This window comes from Aulonocara stuartgranti, assembly GCF_965226115.1.
Source record: "Aulonocara stuartgranti genome assembly, chromosome: 23".
Classification (NCBI taxonomy): Eukaryota; Metazoa; Chordata; class Actinopteri; order Cichliformes; family Cichlidae; genus Aulonocara; species Aulonocara stuartgranti.
Window position 1 is genome coordinate 42,724,004 of NC_138958.1, and position 20,124 is coordinate 42,744,127.

A 20,124-nucleotide genomic window follows, 5' to 3' on the forward strand; every position below is an offset into this window, starting at 1 on the left:
TATTGATGATATTTTTGTGTATCGCTGCAGCCTTTTCAAGTATTAACCTGGTGTCTTTGGGAACAGCTTAGGGGGAAATGACGGTAATATGACTGAACCATATGGGAAGAAAGAATAGGCACTTTTTGTGCTAGCGAAGTTTCCTCGCTTTCATTCAAAATCTGTTTATCATTAAACAATTGAAACATAATGGCTTCGAGCTGACATTGAGGCCTGTGGGGCACTATCAGCCACTGAGACAGTAGACTATTTCACACTTAAGGCTGCCTGTTTATTTAAGGGAGATGAACAGTACATTCTAACTGTACATAATAATATCAATGATGATAGATTAAATAAATGGGTTTTTGAAAGACGCTTGTGCATTTTTAAAGTCTAAAGTGTTGAATTGATCTGAGTATGTCATGTGTTCAAAGCCTCTCCCAGTCAGTGCTGTTCTCTATGCCTGTCTTACTCTACATGATGTTATTAGCACAAACACTTTAAAGGTGATAATTAGGTCTACAACAATAACACAGACTGCAATGTAGTTAAGCGTCTTACAGTTAGTTTTGAATGAATGAACTTAAAAAACAACACAAGCAAAGATCTGTCTCCTCCTGTTTTTTGTGTCACATAAGAAAGAAGCATCAATATCTGATGAGAAGACTTATTAATTTGGCCTTTCACGTGGTCTTACTCAGGTGATGTGAAGTGAAATATGCATCCTTTTTATGGTAATGTGCTGGAAAATGTTGAAAATGGACATTAAACGTGCTTACAAAGTGCTTGAATTTGACCCTGAAAGGTGTATGAAGCCAGAAAAAGTCACACTTGGAGTAAAAACCTCTCATAGCAAGTTAATCATATTCAATTGATTTGATGCTTTCAGCACAAAATTTAGCCACACAGTCAGGACAGCGTCTGCTTTACCTTCATCGGTAAACGTGTTTATGCAGTACATAGTAACAGTGTGGCTGAGTCCTCTGGTTCAAATCAGTTCCAGTACATTTGGAGATGTAAGTCTTAACCTTTCACATGCATCGGGAAGGAAAAAACATTTGATCTTCACAGTACTGCCGAAGTGCAGCGATACATTGTGAAGTGCACATTTGCATTTCTCATACAGTACCGATCAAAAGTCTTGAACCACCCCCTTATTTTTTCGTGTTTTGCCAGGTCAGTCTGTGTTAACGGTGTTATTAACTGCATTCTTCAACTAAAGAAGTGAGAACAAATGATGTGGGCTTTTGTTTTTTTGCAATAGGCTGCAAGTAAATGTGTACAGATACAATTTAAAATTGGTTCTTTGTTAAGTTTTCTGGTCCTTTCCGTGACTTAGGTGTCTGTTTATGTTTGAATGTTTCAGAGATTAGTGTGAAGGGTCTTAACAGACAAAAAGTGGTCAAATACAAGCCCTGGATTAAAAATCAGAAACACTTTAAAAAGCCTGGAGAGCTATTCCTTAATACCACTTTAAAGATTACAGGGAAGTCCGGATCCCTGGAAGCAAATGAGGGATGGCTCAAGACTTTTGCACAGTGCTGTACATGTCATGTTCCCTGTTTTATAGCTCAGCTCAAACTGACACGTTCTCACTAACTGCTTCTCATTTTCTCCACAGTAAACTTTGACCACTTCCAGATACTGCGGGCCATCGGGAAAGGAAGCTTTGGAAAGGTAATGCAGCCTCCATTTTTCACGCCACTTGTATATTGTTTGCCCTTAATTACCCACCACGGTCGTCATCTCTAAAGAATCAGTGCAAGCGAAGCGAAATGTGCTGGGATTACACTTTAGTTCTCGTGTGCTGCTGTTATTTAATAACAGTTATAAATGCAGCTGATGTAATTATTTCTATAAAGTCAGTTAGAGGAGAGCCGATTTCTATTTCATCTCACTCAATCTAGGTGGGAATTTTGACCCCACGTCTCAATTTAATTACACAGCAGCAAAATTCTGCGGCTCTATTTGTCATCGCGCTCAACGGTTGGGCTGAAGGCAGGAGGAGAACTTAGTGTGTGTGTGATACACAATTGGGGCTGCAGAGATTGGAATAGTTTACCTTCATTTGAAATATCACTGCCCTGTGCACATTGTCGGCTTTAAAATTCAAACTTAAAGAGTTTGTAAGTAAACTGGCTGAGATGAGACAGACGATGCACCGGGTCCTCGTCTGAGTGCTGGCTTTCAGTTGTGCTGTTTCTCTTGCCCAGCCATGCACACACAGACACTGTGCTACACTTACACAGTGAGACAGATGCTCACAGAGACGTCCAGATACATTTTGTCCTTGCTGGAGGTCATCTTGTGTTTTTTGGCCCACTGTGGCCTCACACCGAGCTCCTGCTGTTTTTTGTACACTTTAACAGCACCAGTCTTTAGCTTCCTGTTGAACACACTTAAGTGGGGAGGTGTTATTATTAGTGGTAAATGATTTGTGTATTTGTTGGATGCACCTCAGAGCAACAGGAAACATGACACGACACGCTCCAGTAACCTGCAGTCTTTACAGTGAGGACACACAAACATTAACCCTCTGCTCCTTACAGAAACTCTCTAAATCCTGTAAGTTTCTTGACTGCCACTTGGAAAGTTGAAACTTCAGCTCCCTCCACAGATTTTCTACAGTACTGATGTCTGGAGACTGACTAGACCACTCCGTGATCTTATAGCACTTCTCCATTAGTACATACTCAGATCAGCTTGCTGTGACTCATTTTCCATTACAATCAAGTACCACCTAATGTGCGTGGGGTCATTACAGCAAAGCGGCCCGATGTCCATGTTGTCATTTATGAGCAACACGAATGCCACAACAAAGGAAGACGTCGCAGCGATGATGTATCTGTGGCTTTTTGTCACACTTGGAAACCACGGTGTTGTGCAGCTATTTGCCTTGTTGCAGGGTTTTAAAAAAACTGCAGTTTTGATTTTAGTGAAAGACACCGTCTCATGACTCATTGAGTGCCGCGACTGACAAGCCAATCCGTGGCCTGCAGTCTGACGATGTCACATTTCCTGACTGCTTGGAACCCCGACTAAGTCGTCCTGTAGCTCACATCATAATGTTTCCATCTCTCTGCTTGACTGCAGGGATGCTATTTTTTGCATCACACTCCTATTTCAAAAGGTCAGTTAAAGCCACATAATTTCGTTTCATCTCCCCACAGCACTTTCTCCAAAGTCTTCCCTGAATCATTTAGATGTTCACTGGCACTTGAGATGGGCCTATACATGTTTCTCCTTGAACAGGTAGCTACCCTATGTTAGCCTAGCTTTCTATCACTGATGCTCTGTGTGTATGCTGCTGCCTCTCGTCTCGTGTTACTTAAAAAATTAATCCCACAGCTTCAATAACCGTATCTAAAAATCTCTCAGTGAAAGTTACGGTTGAAGGTTTGGAAACATTTTGGGGTAGCCAGTGTTAAATAGAGACAGTGCCACATTCTTTATCTAGTCATTGTAATGAAAGAAGCACATTAAAAACTATATGAGAGTTTGCTTTTAACAAGCATGTAATGACTCTACTTAAAAACTGAAAGTAGCATTTTGTGGATGTTTTCCCTGCTGCCCGATCCCATCAGTCTCTTAAAGCATCATTTTTTATGCGCCCTGGTGTGACAGAGGTTTCATGGCGCTACAGGTTACCTGAGCACATCAGGTATATTACGGTTGAAAACGAGTGCCCGGCCTTCCAGTGGGTGGTCGACCCCTCGTGCACAGCTCAGGAGTCTAAACGACCCAGCAGTTATGGACATGTGTGTTTTTGGTGTGCTGTCCCTCCTTCTCCCTGCTTGCAGGTGTGTGTGTGTGTGTGTGTGTGTGTGTGTGTGTGTGTGTGTGTGTGTGTGTGTGGATGCCGGCGTTTCTGAGAGCACCTGTTTACAGGCACCTTCAGGCCTGGTGGGTGTGGCCCTGCCAGGTGGTTGGCCACACCTGAAGACCATCACACAGCTGATCAAGCCTTGTCGGAGGAGCTACTTAAGAATGCGGTGGCGCTCTCTCTGACGCTGGATCATTGCGTGACTTCACGTTAGTCTCTCGGCCAGTCAGTACGGATAGTCTGCCGCATTGTATGTGTCTTACGGCTGCCTGTTTGTTATCTCCCCAGGAGAAGCGTGGAGACGAGAGGGCAGCGAGCACGGGGTGCTCAGACACTGAGGAGCGGAGACAAGGAACACTAGCACTGGGAAGAGGACATTTCACGGGAGTCGGGAACGCACTGCGGATTTATTGTTATTTTCCATTCACTGTAAATAAACGCACTGCTTGCATTCAGAGCTCCGTGCCTGGCTCCTCCTTCCTCACATCCCCACGGTTGACGCTGGACAACCGTGACAAATAGCTGTTCTTAGATTCATTATTAGTTCAACATTGACAAATAGTAGTTGACTAATATCAGGAGCCAAAAAGAAAACAAAAAACAAACTAAATAAATATTTCAGACGCTGAAAATAAATTATTACGGTCGTTTAAATTTGCTGTCAGCAAGTTAGGTCTAATACATGTAGTCAATCTAATGAATCAATATTACATGTAAAAAGTACAGAACTGAAAATGAAACTAAAATATAACGGTAAATGAACTGGTTCTTGTATAAAACCTTTCTACTCTCTACAACTTGCCTCATTCATGCACTCACTTTTTTCTATGCTTTTTCTCTGTAAGTGCTTTCTATCTAACATTAATACGCATTCATCCTCCCGATGGATGCATCGGAGAGCAACTTGGGGTTAGCATCTTGCCCAAGGATATTTGGCATGCAGGCTGGAGCAGAGGGGCATTGAACCAGCAACTTTCTGATTAGTAGGTTTCCTGCTCTACCTGAGCTACAGACACCCCAATTTGTGGTGCTCTGGAAACAACACGTTCTCATCCCAACAGGTAACGATGCTATGTGACAAATCATCGGTATGTGTAAATGTGTTTTTTATTCTGATCATGAATCGCTTTGTAAAACAAGACCTGATAGGGTCAAGGTTAAAGTTATGGTTAGAGTTAATGTTAGGGATAGGGCTGGAATGGACGGCTGGAGCCTCTCCTCCAAGTGTGTGTTACTGCCGCGATCAGCATTCTGTTGTATGCTTTTCTCTGTAAGCGCTTCGAGCCTGTACTTTTTTGCTTTAGCTGAGTAATGAAGTTGAATCAGTACTTTAACTTTCACTGGAACAATAGTATTTTTACTTCTACTTAAGTGGAGAATGTCTGATCTTTTGCCAACTCTGGCTGTCTCTCAGTCTTGGAATACCCACTTGTTGTCCAGCGGTGTCCTGGGAATATGGGAACTAGACAGACTGGGGAAACAATGGGAGGAGACACAAAGATGGAATCACTTTTACCATCTTTTATGTATTTGCTGGTCGTCTTATTTCTTCTATTTTGCAAGCACAGTGTTGCAATCATTGTCTTTGTGGTAGAATGCAGGTGTTTTCATGTAACACGATGCCAGAAAGATGAGTAATGTGTTTTGAAGAGAAGATAAAACATCATGTTTGAACAAAGATAAGCAGCAGACACATCTGTGTGTGAGTTATTCAGGTTCAGTAAGAAGGTAATATGTCTGCAGAATTTGTCATTCTTATGAAGATATTGCTTGTACAATAAATAAAATCCCTTTAACTTCTTCTTCTGGAGAGTGTCTTTATATATTTAGTCATTTTGGGGCGATCCTTTATTTAGTACTAACTCTAGTCGGGGATATATATCAGAGTTTACTTTCAGATATGAGCATTGTGTTTCCTGTGGATGAATGAATGAATTATTTATTTATGTATTTTTTGAAAGACTGGCTCATGTAAAATCTCTGAAAGTATGACACAGCTCTCCTGTTACACTTTATGGACTCCTGAGCTTCACCATGAGGGCCTGTCTTTATTCACTGAAATCCACTTTTATAATGAATTCACAGTAATCACTGACACCTTCAGAGCATTACATTCATTAAAGACGTCTTCTACACCTACTCTTCCAGACGACCGACACATACTTCAACCACTGCAGGTTAACCAGCCACTCATCAGTAAAGCAAAAACTAAATGTAAATGTCCTCATGTGGAAAAGACTGAAACACAACTCCCACATATCACTAATGTAACAGATCCATTTAGGGAGAGTGAGAACACTAGGCTGGATGTGTTTTAATGCAGGAACATTCATCATGTCTTGAGTTCAACAAATCATTTACATTGAATATGTGAGCTGGATGGTTACACGATACAATGTGATTGTCAACAATAACTGCAATGAACGCTGGTTTGAGGGCGGAGTCAAGGAGGCCATTTACGTGAAAAGGGAAAGACCCTCTCTGAATCAAGGAGGGGGCCTAAGGGTACATCTGTCACCATCTTACAATGCTGTGATTGCAGCCGTTCTCCAACTCTCTGTGAATGGTACTCAAGACCATTGATCAGTGGTTGTTGATCAATGGTCATGAGAATTTGCATAATCATGATTAAGGAACTGACCTCCCAGCCCATTGTTCCTTCAGTCGGCTGGTTTCTCTGACTGAAAACGCTACGTCCAGAAGAACAGGATCAACTTTTGGAGATTTACTTCCCTGGATGATTGAGCACGCATCAAGACCTTTAATCAGGCCAACAAATATCTTGTACTCAATTTTAGCAGCAGCCATTGTGACACTGATGATAAAACTTGTGTAAAAGTGCGAAGCTGTAAAAAAGTAATTATAAAAAAGCATTTTTGTAGCTGAATGTTACTGGATAGCTGTTTCATCTGTAACACATCAAAATAACCTGCTAAGGTTTAATAGGCTATAAGGAACACACTCACTTCCTGAGCCCTGGGCAATAAGAGACGTTTTGTGTTTTATAATTTATTGATATGTTTGATCCTTTCTGACCTGCGTTAATGAAGCAGTCATTAGAGCACCATGTCCGCTATAATAGTTCTGTAGTTTGATGCTTGAGTCGTTGCAGACTTGTTGAAACTCCCTCACCCGTCAAAGCAGCGTCTTTGTTATTGGAGTCCAGCAGATGGCAGTGTTTCACTGTCTGACGGCTGTCTGAAGCTTCAGCTGGTTTATCCGTTTGCTATGTTTGCCATGTTACAGTGGGGAGGAAAAACTCCTTTTTGACAGGAATATCTAGACATGAGTGATTACTGCAGTGGGGCACTATCTGTGCTATCTATAAGAAATGTTAGCAACAATAAAACTCTGAGGATCAGGGCTCCATTTCACTCCAGTGTTCAGTGGCATTTTAAAAGAGTGAATACCGACGCTGAATGTCTTTGTAAAGCAAAAGCACTTTGTTAGCCTTTACAGAGCAAAGCTATGGATCAATGTGCAGTGAAGAAAAATCCAGGTGGCCAGTCTGTCCTTTCCTAACCAATCACAGAGCTCCTTACATTGTTGCGCTGGAGAATAACTAAATATAATATAACACACAGAGAGACATGAAGGGCAAGGGATCAAAACTAGAAGCCATAGAATAAATCACACACAAGTACAATAATACAAAAATCACAAAGAACTAAAAACGCTGGGTCAGGAGACCCAGGACCGTGACAGTTTCTCTGTCAGTCACAGCAGGAGGAAGACTGTCACTTTTTTGTCTTTTTACCTTTGACTCTGTCATTTCTTTTGGAGCTTAGTAAACAACCTGAACACGCGTTAGCCACTTTTTAATTTCTTTCTTTGTTTTTAGCAGCATTCCAGGGCTGTGTGCTGCCCAGCAATTTTGTTTTTCAAAGCATGTTTCTTGTGTTTGAGCAATAAAAAAAGTTAAAAGTTAAAAGCATGTGCAATGACAATAAAGTTGAATTCTATTCTATTCTATTCTATATAACATGTGCTAAATTAACATTCACTGAGCCAGCCACTTGTTTGCATGAGATCTGAGACACTGGAAGCAGCAAAACAGCTTGTAACATGTTGTTATGTTTGATTCAGGTGGACTAAAGAGTCTAATATGGGTAAACTATTAATGATATCAATAAATGAAAGACTGCAGTCCACTTTAGCTAACTAAAGATCCAGAGGAGGCAGAGCATTAACAAGAACACTGTCAGTGTCTGTGTGTCATGGTTCTGGGTCTTTGTCCCAGTGTTTTGTGTTGGTGGACTTTTGAATGTTGCTTCATCATTATTGTTGTGTTCTTATACTGACTGAAGTTTCCTAGTTTACTTTTCCTGCATTCGTGAATTTTCTGATTATTGTTTTTTCTGTGTCTCCTGTGGATGTCAGTCTTGTTGTCACGTAATGTCTGTCATAGAGTTTGTCTCTGTGTTCTGTCCTCGGCGTCCCCTTAGTGTCCCCAGCCCGTCTTGTGTCTCCCTCTCTTTGTGTCTTAGTGCTGTCTCTGGGTTTTGTCTCCTTTACCTGTTTCCAGTGTCCCTCTCTTTGTGTGTTGTCCTTGTCTCCTCAGGCCGTCGTGTGTTCCCATGTTTGTTTATTTCCATCCTAGTGTCAAGCTCATGTGTCCTTATCTCAGTCTCTGTGTTCGTGCTACTTCTTGTCTTATTTTGATAATCCTAGTCTGTGTTCCCATGTTTGTCCACTCCCAGATCACCCCTCAGTGTATATACTGTATCTGTTTTCCTCTGTCCTTTGTCAGAGTGCCTGTTCACCTACCCCCTGTGTCTCCATATTCCCAGTGTTCAAGGTTTCCAAGTGTTTTCCCAGTTTAGGTTTTCATGGTTGGTTCTGTTTGCTACTCAGCCAGAATAAACAGCTCGCTCTTTTTAAAAGTAGGCTCCAGAATGGATGATTGCATGTTCGCATGTCTTTATGCAACACTGAGTGTGCTGAACTAAAGGTAGGCCTAGTTTCATTTTCATGGTCATTATTATCAAGACAATGATTACGCCTTATTCTGATTATTTCTCCCTTTTGGAGGTGTAACGTTTACATGAGGGGTGTAGGAACATTTCCCCCTAAATATTTTTAGATACATTTTTGTTGAAGTCACAGTTTTTGTCGTATTGATGATGCAGCTAGAATAAGTGCTTTTAAATAAAAGAATAACCATTCAAAGTGCTCAGTGGTGAAACTGTAACTCTTTCAGAGTTTGACAGCTGGACAAGTGATGCCGTATTTAAAGAAACATGAGATGAGTGCAGCATATTATCTGAACAGAGATCATTCAATGAGCAAGAATAAACACTGAAAGAGAAACACTTCACTGTTGATTATCATATGAAGTCTAATGAAAGCTGTTAATCTGTTAATATCCTGTTAATCTGCAAATACAGAACATGCGACTTTAAAGCATCCAGCAAAGTGATAACTGTCCTCTGCCCACTAAGTAGTGACTCTACAAAAGATTATTTTCAATATCATCTTTATATTATATTTAGTTATTCTCCAGCGCAACAATGTAAGGAGCTCTGTGATTGGTTAGGAAAGGACAGACTGGCCACCTGGATTTTTCTTCACTGCACATTGATCCATAGCTTTGCTCTGTAAAGGCTAACAAAGTGCTTTTGCTTTACAAAGACATTCAGCGTCGGTATTCACTCTTTTAAAATGCCACTGAACACTGGAGTGAAATGGAGCCCTGATCCTCAGAGTTTTATTGTTGCTAACATTTCTTATAGATAGCACAGATAGTGCCCCACTGCAGTAATCACTCATGTCTAGATATTCCTGTTAAAACGGAGTTTTTCCTCCCCACTGTAACATGGCAAACATAGCAAACGGATAAACCAGCTGAAGCTTCAGACAGCCGTCAGACAGTGAAACACTGCCATCTGCTGGACTCCAATAACAAAGACGCTGCTTTGACGGGTGAGGGAGTTTCAACAAGTCTGCAACGACTCAAGCATCAAACTACAGAACTATTATAGCGGACATGGTGCTCTAATGACTGCTTCATTAACGCAGGTCAGAAAGGATCAAACATATCAATAAATTATAAAACACAAAACGTCTCTTATTGCCCAGGGCTCAGGAAGTGAGTGTGTTCCTTATAGCCTATTAAACCTTAGCAGGTTATTTTGATGTGTTACAGATGAAACAGCTATCCAGTAACATTCAGCTACAAAAATGCTTTTTTATAATTACTTTTTTACAGCTTCGCACTTTTACACAAGTTTTATCATCAGTGTCACAATGGCTGCTGCTAAAATTGAGTACAAGATATTTGTTGGCCTGATTAAAGGTCTTGATGCGTGCTCAATCATCCAGGGAAGTAAATCTCCAAAAGTTGATCCTGTTCTTCTGGACGTAGCGTTTTCAGTCAGAGAAACCAGCCGACTGAAGGAACAATGGGCTGGGAGGTCAGTTCCTTAATCATGATTATGCAAATTCTCATGACCATTGATCAACAACCACTGATCAATGGTCTTGAGTACCATTCACAGAGAGTTGGAGAACGGCTGCAATCACAGCATTGTAAGATGGTGACAGATGTACCCTTAGGCCCCCTCCTTGATTCAGAGAGGGTCTTTCCCTTTTCACGTAAATGGCCTCCTTGACTCCGCCCTCAAACCAGCGTTCATTGCAGTTATTGTTGACAATCACATTGTATCGTGTAACCATCCAGCTCACATATTCAATGTAAATGATTTGTTGAACTCAAGACATGATGAATGTTCCTGCATTAAAACACATCCAGCCTAGTGTTCTCACTCTCCCTAAATGGATCTGTTACATTAGTGATATGTGGGAGTTGTGTTTCAGTCTTTTCCACATGAGGACATTTACATTTAGTTTTTGCTTTACTGATGAGTGGCTGGTTAACCTGCAGTGGTTGAAGTATGTGTCGGTCGTCTGGAAGAGTAGGTGTAGAAGACGTCTTTAATGAATGTAATGCTCTGAAGGTGTCAGTGATTACTGTGAATTCATTATAAAAGTGGATTTCAGTGAATAAAGACAGGCCCTCATGGTGAAGCTCAGGAGTCCATAAAGTGTAACAGGAGAGCTGTGTCATACTTTCAGAGATTTTACATGAGCCAGTCTTTCAAAAAATACATAAATAAATAATTCATTCATTCATCCACAGGAAACACAATGCTCATATCTGAAAGTAAACTCTGATATATATCCCCGACTAGAGTTAGTACTAAATAAAGGATCGCCCCAAAATGACTAAATATATAAAGACACTCTCCAGAAGAAGAAGTTAAAGGGATTTTATTTATTGTACAAGCAATATCTTCATAAGAATTACAAATTCTGCAGACATATTACCTTCTTACTGAACCTGAATAACTCACACACAGACGTGTCTGCTGCTTATCTTTGTTCAAACATGATGTTTTATCTTCTCTTCAAAACACATTACTCATCTTTCTGGCATCGTGTTACATGAAAACACCTGCATTCTACCTGTGTCATTGTACCACAAAGACAATGATTGCAACACTGTGCTTGCAAAATAGAAGAAATAAGACGACCAGCAAATACATCAAAGATGGTAAAAGTGATTCCATCTTTGTGTCTCCTCCCATTGTTTCCCCAGTCTGTCTAGTTCCCATATTCCCAGGACACCGCTGGACAACAAGTGGGTATTCCAAGACTGAGAGACAGCCAGAGTTGGCAAAAGATCAGACATTCTTAAGTAGAAGTAAAAATACTATTGTTCCAGTGAAAGTTAAAGTACTGATTCAACTTCATTACTCAGCTAAAGCAAAAAAGTACAGGCTCGAAGCGCTTACAGAGAAAAGCATACAACAGAATGCTGATTGCGGCAGTAACACACACTTGGAGGAGAGGCTCCAGCCGTCCATTCCAGCCCTATCCCTAACATTAACTCTAACCATAACTTTAACCTTGACCCTATCAGGTCTTGTTTTACAAAGCGATTCATGATCAGAATAAAAAACACATTTACACATACTGATGATTTGTCACATAGAATCGTTACCTGTTGGGATGAGAACGTGTTGTTTCCAGAGCACCACAAATTGGGGTGTCTGTAGCTCAGGTAGAGCAGGAAACCTACTAATCAGAAAGTTGCTGGTTCAATGCCCCTCTGCTCCAGCCTGCATGCCAAATATCCTTGGGCAAGACGCTAACCCCAAGTTGCTCTCCGATGCATCCATCGGGAGGATGAATGCGTATTAATGTTAGATAGAAAGCACTTACAGAGAAAAAGCATAGAAAAAAGTGAGTGCATGAATGAGGCAAGTTGTAGAGAGTAGAAAGGTTTTATACAAGAACCAGTTCATTTACCGTTATATTTTAGTTTTATTTTCAGTTCTGTACTTTTTACATGTAATATTGATTCATTAGATTGACTACATGTATTAGACCTAACTTGCTGACAGCAAATTTAAACGACCGTAATAATTTATTTTCAGCGTCTGAAATATTTATTTAGTTTGTTTTTTGTTTTCTTTTTGGCTCCTGATATTAGTCAACTACTATTTGTCAATGTTGAACTAATAATGAATCTAAGAACAGCTATTTGTCACGGTTGTCCAGCGTCAACCGTGGGGATGTGAGGAAGGAGGAGCCAGGCACGGAGCTCTGAATGCAAGCAGTGCGTTTATTTACAGTGAATGGAAAATAACAATAAATCCGCAGTGCGTTCCCGACTCCCGTGAAATGTCCTCTTCCCAGTGCTAGTGTTCCTTGTCTCCGCTCCTCAGTGTCTGAGCACCCCGTGCTCGCTGCCCTCTCGTCTCCACGCTTCTCCTGGGGAGATAACAAACAGGCAGCCGTAAGACACATACAATGCGGCAGACTATCCGTACTGACTGGCCGAGAGACTAACGTGAAGTCACGCAATGATCCAGCGTCAGAGAGAGCGCCACCGCATTCTTAAGTAGCTCCTCCGACAAGGCTTGATCAGCTGTGTGATGGTCTTCAGGTGTGGCCAACCACCTGGCAGGGCCACACCCACCAGGCCTGAAGGTGCCTGTAAACAGGTGCTCTCAGAAACGCCGGCATCCACACACACACACACACACACACACACACACACACACACACCTGCAAGCAGGGAGAAGGAGGGACAGCACACCAAAAACACACATGTCCATAACTGCTGGGTCGTTTAGACTCCTGAGCTGTGCACGAGGGGTCGACCACCCACTGGAAGGCCGGGCACTCGTTTTCAACCGTAATATACCTGATGTGCTCAGGTAACCTGTAGCGCCATGAAACCTCTGTCACACCAGGGCGCATAAAAAATGATGCTTTAAGAGACTGATGGGATCGGGCAGCAGGGAAAACATCCACAAAATGCTACTTTCAGTTTTTAAGTAGAGTCATTACATGCTTGTTAAAAGCAAACTCTCATATAGTTTTTAATGTGCTTCTTTCATTACAATGACTAGATAAAGAATGTGGCACTGTCTCTATTTAACACTGGCTACCCCAAAATGTTTCCAAACCTTCAACCGTAACTTTCACTGAGAGATTTTTAGATACGGTTATTGAAGCTGTGGGGTTAATTTTTTAAGTAACACGAGACGAGAGGCAGCAGCATACATACAGAGCATCAGTGATAGAAAGCTAGGCTAACATAGGGTAGCTACCTGTTCAAGGAGAAACATGTATAGGCCCATCTCAAGTGCCAGTGAACATCTAAATGATTCAGGGAAGACTTTGGAGAAAGTGCTGTGGGGAGATGAAACGAAATTATGTGGCTTTAACTGACCTTTTGAAATAGGAGTGTGATGCAAAAAATAGCATCCCTGCAGTCAAGCAGAGAGATGGAAACATTATGATGTGAGCTACAGGACGACTTAGTCGGGGTTCCAAGCAGTCAGGAAATGTGACATCGTCAAACTGCAGGCCACGGATTGGCTTGTCAGTCGCGGCACTCAATGAGTCATGAGACGGTGTCTTTCACTAAAATCAAAACTGCAGTTTTTTTAAAACCCTGCAACAAGGCAAATAGCTGCACAACACCGTGGTTTCCAAGTGTGACAAAAAGCCACAGATACATCATCGCTGCGACGTCTTCCTTTGTTGTGGCATTCGTGTTGCTCATAAATGACAACATGGACATCGGGCCGCACTCAGACGAGGACCCGGTGCATCGTCTGTCTCATCTCAGCCAGTTTACTTACAAACTCTTTAAGTTTGAATTTTAAAGCCGACAATGTGCACAGGGCAGTGATATTTCAAATGAAGGTAAACTATTCCAATCTCTGCAGCCCCAATTGTGTATCACACACACACTAAGTTCTCCTCCTGCCTTCAGCCCAACCGTTGAGCGCGATGACAAATAGAGCCGCAGAATTTTGCTGCTGTGTAATTAAATTGAGACGTGGGGTCAAAATTCCCACCTAGATTGAGTGAGATGAAATAGAAATCGGCTCTCCTCTAACTGACTTTATAGAAATAATTACATCAGCTGCATTTATAACTGTTATTAAATAACAGCAGCACACGAGAACTAAAGTGTAATCCCAGCACATTTCGCTTCGCTTGCACTGATTCTTTAGAGATGACGACCGTGGTGGGTAATTAAGGGCAAACAATATACAAGTGGCGTGAAAAATGGAGGCTGCATTACCTTTCCAAAGCTTCCTTTCCCGATGGCCCGCAGTATCTGGAAGTGGTCAAAGTTTACTGTGGAGAAAATGAGAAGCAGTTAGTGAGAACGTGTCAGTTTGAGCTGAGCTATAAAACAGGGAACATGACATGTACAGCACTGTGCAAAAGTCTTGAGCCATCCCTCATTTGCTTCCAGGGATCCGGACTTCCCTGTAATCTTTAAAGTGGTATTAAGGAATAGCTCTCCAGGCTTTTTAAAGTGTTTCTGATTTTTAATCCAGGGCTTGTATTTGACCACTTTTTGTCTGTTAAGACCCTTCACACTAATCTCTGAAACATTCAAACATAAACAGACACCTAAGTCACGGAAAGGACCAGAAAACTTAACAAAGAACCAATTTTAAATTGTATCTGTACACATTTACTTGCAGCCTATTGCAAAAAAACAAAAGCCCACATCATTTGTTCTCACTTCTTTAGTTGAAGAATGCAGTTAATAACACCGTTAACACAGACTGACCTGGCAAAACACGAAAAAATAAGGGGGTGGTTCAAGACTTTTGATCGGTACTGTATGAGAAATGCAAATGTGCACTTCACAATGTATCGCTGCACTTCGGCAGTACTGTGAAGATTAAATGTTTTTTCCTTCCCGATGCATGTGAAAGGTTAAGACTTACATCTCCAAATGTACTGGAACTGATTTGAACCAGAGGACTCAGCCACACTGTTACTATGTACTGCATAAACACGTTTACCGATGAAGGTAAATCAGACGCTGTCCTGACTGTGTGGCTAAATTTTGTGCTGAAAGCATCAAATCAATTGAATATGATTAACTTGCTATGAGAGGTTTTTACTCCAAGTGTGACTTTTTCTGGCTTCATACACCTTTCAGGGTCAAATTCAAGCACTTTGTAAGCACGTTTAATGTCCATTTTCAACATTTTCCAGCACATTACCATAAAAAGGATGCATATTTCACTTCGCATCACCTGAGTAAGACCACGTGAAAGGCCAAATGAATAAGTCTTCTCATCAGATATTGATGCTTCTTTCTTATGTGACACAAAAAACAGGAGGAGACAGATCTTTGCTTGTGTTGTTTTTTAAGTTCATTCATTCAAAACTAACTGTAAGACGCTTAACTACATTGCAGTCTGTGTTATTGTTGTAGACCTAATTATCACCTTTAAAGTGTTTGTGCTAATAACATCATGTAGAGTAAGACAGGCATAGAGAACAGCACTGACTGGGAGAGGCTTTGAACACATGACATACTCAGATCAATTCAACACTTTAGACTTTAAAAATGCACAAGCGTCTTTCAAAAACCCATTTATTTAATCTATCATCATTGATATTATTATGTACAGTTAGAATGTACTGTTCATCTCCCTTAAATAAACAGGCAGCCTTAAAGTGTGAAATAGTCACTTGTCTACTGTCTCAGTGGCTGATAGTGCCCCACAGGCCTCAATGTCAGCTCGAAGCCATTATGTTTCAATTGTTTAATGATAAACAGATTTTGAATGAAAGCGAGGAAACTTCGCTAGCACAAAAAAGTGCCTATTCTTTCTTCCCATATGGTTCAGTCATATTACCGTCATTTCCCCCTAAGCTGTTCCCAAAGACACCAGGTTAATACTTGAAAAGGCTGCAGCGATACACAAAAATATCATCAATATTCTGTTTACTTGGTGACAACGTCGCTTTTAGCCTTCAATCAGAAAGCCTGACGTTGGCTAGTTAAGCATCGGGCTAACGTTTAACGCTTTCACTTGAGGGAAGTAACTCGTATTACTGCTACTGCTGTGTAATCTTGGTTCAATTCACAGCATATTCTACAAGTTACCCTGCAATAACTAACTGTTAGAATAGCGCCACCGTATTGTATCGCACTGAGTGCACTTCAATCCTTTATCCCGCGAGTTTGCTAGCTAGCAAAATAATAATACCAATTTTAAACAAATAACATGTGTAACGTACACACTCGAGAAAATTATTTACTAGTACTTACGCAACTCCCCCGTTGTGAAAACGTACAAATCCTTCTTGTATTTTTCGTTTTCCAGCAAACACTCATTAAAACGGCCTCCAGGCACATTAGCGCACTCACCCCCGACTGATCAGGGAGGGGGTGGGGGGTCACACATTGAAACAGACTAACGTGCAGAGGTACAGCCCAGGCAGAGAAATGTTGCTTTTAGACTTTGCGACTCGTTTTATTTCTCTATCTGATAAGAAAACTATTCAATCAGATAGTTCTTTGTGGTGAATGAAATACGGTTACAGTTTCAAGAAGTTTTAAGCACCAAATCCGAAATCCAAGCACTGCAATATTAAAATCCAATTCAATTTCTTGTTTGCTCCGAAATCTACGACATGACTATATACAGAAAAGCTTGACGTGGTATGCAAAAAAAACCCCGAAGACAATACAAATACAAATACATGAACAAAAAATGTTTTAACTGTCAGTTATGTCATTTTAAAATTTTCCAAAACTAACATTTTCTTTGATTGACTGATATTAAATTGATTAGGGTCAAGTTTACTGTGAACAATATTACACAAGCAAGCACGTGTGCGCATGCGCACATATTAGAATCCCTTCGATCGCTTCTCATATGTGCGCATGCGCACATATTAGAATCGCTTCGATCGCTTGTGACGTGATAACTTTGCTTTGATCCTTTCTGACGTCATAACTTTGCTTTGATCCAAAACCTATAAATAGGAGCGCTCACCTGTTACTTTATGCTTAACGGACGTTGACCTGCAGCAACTAAAACCCTTTTGAGAAGATTTGAGAGCAATTTACGAGAGAAACCAAAACAAGTTCAGTTTTGTTTCTCACCAATTCACAGCGCAAACTTTACACCATGTCAGCCAACCCATCCTTCGGCTCAGATGAGCTTGGAATATCTAAAGGGACTATTTTGGGAGATCACCACATGGTAGAGGCTTTCCTTGGAGAAGGAAGCTTTGGTGTTGTAACCAGATGTCGCGATACAAAAAACAACAAAACTGTTGCTGTTAAAGTCAACAAGAGCGACCCTGAAATTCTGCTCCAGGCAAAACTGGAAATTTTCATCCTGGAGCAGCTACGACGCTTGGATCCAGACAGGTGCAACATCGTCGAATGGAACGGCTATTTCCTCGATGGAGAGCGCATTTGCCTGAATTTTGAACTCCTCGACCAAAGCCTGTCAGACTACATAGGGGACCGGAATAACCGAGGTCTCCCAATGAGAGAAATCAGGCCAATTTTGAATCAGCTCACAAATGCTCTATTCCACCTGGGTTCTGTGGGAATAGTGCATGCTGACCTCAAACCTGTCAACATCATGGTTGTGAACCGCAGTGAGTCTCAAGTCAGAGTCAAACTTATAGACTTTGGCATCGCATGTAACACCTCTGCAGTGATTCCTGGTGACTGTGTGGGGACAATTGGTTATTGTGCACCTGAGATTATGCTTGGCACTCCATATGATGAAGCAATTGACATGTGGTCTCTAGGGCTGGTAGCTGTGGAGCTTGCTACAGGGGTGCCTCTCTATCCTGGGGAAGACGATTATGACGTTTTGAAATTCATAATTGAAACCCAGGGTCAGCTACCAGATCATCTCCTAGAGTCTGGCTTGTACACTGACAGCTATTTCATTGAGGATAACCACAAGGAACAGCGCTGGACATTTAAGACCCCAGAACAATTTCAATACGAGACAGATTATCGATCCAAGGAAACTCGATCGATAAAACTTAAGTGTCTCGATGACCTCGAACAACTGCTGAAAGTTAGGCGAGGACCGGAAAATGGCCAAACATTATTTGTAAGGCTAATCAAAGAAATGTTGGCCTTGGATGCAAATCAGCGCATAACACCCTCAGAGGTTCTGAAGCATCCCTTTTTCAACCCTGGCCTCTCAAGGAGAACCCCCTGCACTGACATGAATAGTACAGGGGGAGAACTCCTTGTGCTCTCTCAGCAGCCTTCAAGCTGGAAAACTCATGGATTGCAAAAATTCAGCTGCAGTTTCCAAAACTCAGTTGAATTTCCTCAAAAAGGAGACATCAACACCTCAGCCAACCCATCTGCCTCTGAAGATGATCTTCAAATAACGGAAGGGACCATTTTAGGAGATCACCACGTGGTAGAGGCTTTCCTTGGAGAAGGAGGCTTTGGTTTGGTAACCAGATGTCGCGATACAAAAAACAAGTGTGTTGTAAAGCACTTTGTGATTTTTATCTGTGAAAAGCGCTATATAAATAAATTTTACTTACTTACTTACTTACTAACAAAACCGTTGCTATTAAAGTCAACAAGAGCGACCCTGAAATTCTGCTCCAGGCAAAACTGGAAATTTTCATCCTGGAGCAGCTACGACGCTTGGATCCAGACAGGTGCAACATTGTGGAATGGAACGGCTATTTCCTCGATGGACAGCGCATTTGCTTGAATTTCGAACTGCTCGACCAAAGCCTGTGGGACTACATTGGGGACCGGAATAACCGAGGTCTCCCAATGAGAGAACTCAGGCCAATTTTGCATCAGCTTGCAAATGCTCTGTTCCACCTGGGTTCTGCGGGAATAGTGCATGCTGACCTCAAACCTGGAAACATCATGGTTGTGAACCGCAGTGAGTCTCCCGTCAAAGTCAAACTCATAGACTTTGGCCTCGCATGTCCTGCTTCTGCAGTGATTCCTGGTGACCGTGTGGGGACAACTGGTTATTGTGCACCTGAGGTTATGCTTGGCATTCCATACCACGAAGCAATCGACATGTGGTCTCTGGGGCTGGTAGCTGTGGAGCTTGCTACAGGGGTGCCTCTCTATCCTGGGGAAGACGATTATGATGTTTTAAAATTCATAATTGAAACCCAGGGTCAGCTACCAGATCATCTCCTAGAGTCTGGCTTGTACACTGACTGCTACTTCATCGAGGATAACTACAACAAACAGCGCTGGACATTTAAGACCCAAGAACAATTTCAATACGAGACACATTATCGATCAAAGGAAACTCGATATATAAAACTTAAGCGTCTCGATGACCTCGAACAACTGCTGAAAGTTAGGCGAGGACCAGAAAATGGCCAAACATTATTTGTAAGGCTAATCAAAGAAATGTTGGCCTTGGATGCAAATCAGCGCATAACACCCTTGGAGGTTCTGAAGCATCCCTTTTTCCACCCTGGCCTCTCAAGGAGAACCCCCTGCACTGACATGAATAGTACAGGGGGACAAAACCTTGTGCTCTCTCAGCAGCAATCATCGTTTGGGTGGCCAGAATTCTAGGGGAGCTAGAAATTCTTGTGGAAAAAAAGCCCAAAACAATAACATCAACAAAAACAACCAATGAATGTGGTCTTAAACTTGGGCACAATTTGGCTTGAAATCCATCAACTAATCTCTCAATATTCAAAGCGGAGCAGCAGACAACTTACCATCACATCAGTCCTTCAATCAGACCTACAACAAACGTCTTCAGTCTCTCACCCCAACCGGTCGCAGCAGATGGCCGCCCCGACCTGAGCCTGGTTCTGCCGGAGGTTTCTTCCTGTAAAAAGGGAGTTTTTCCTTCCCACTGTCGCCAAAGTGCTTGCTCATAGGGGGTCATATGATTGTTGGGTTCTCTGTATGTCTTATTGTAGGGTCTACCTTACAATAATACATACAGCCTTGAAGTGACTGGTGATGTGATTTGCTGCTGAATCAATTCGGAACT

General features: G+C 41.7%; 1 long non-coding RNA gene across 1 annotated transcript in view; it reads left to right on the plus strand.

Annotated features, from left to right (window-relative positions):
* Nucleotides 1-20,124, plus strand: part of LOC309701004 — a 148,232-nt gene that overhangs the window by 454 nt on the left and 127,654 nt on the right. The window contains exon 2 of the long non-coding RNA XR_014274833.1: nt 1,604-1,659. This is a non-coding gene — a long non-coding RNA (uncharacterized lncRNA). The remainder of the gene's footprint in view (nt 1-1,603; nt 1,660-20,124) is intronic.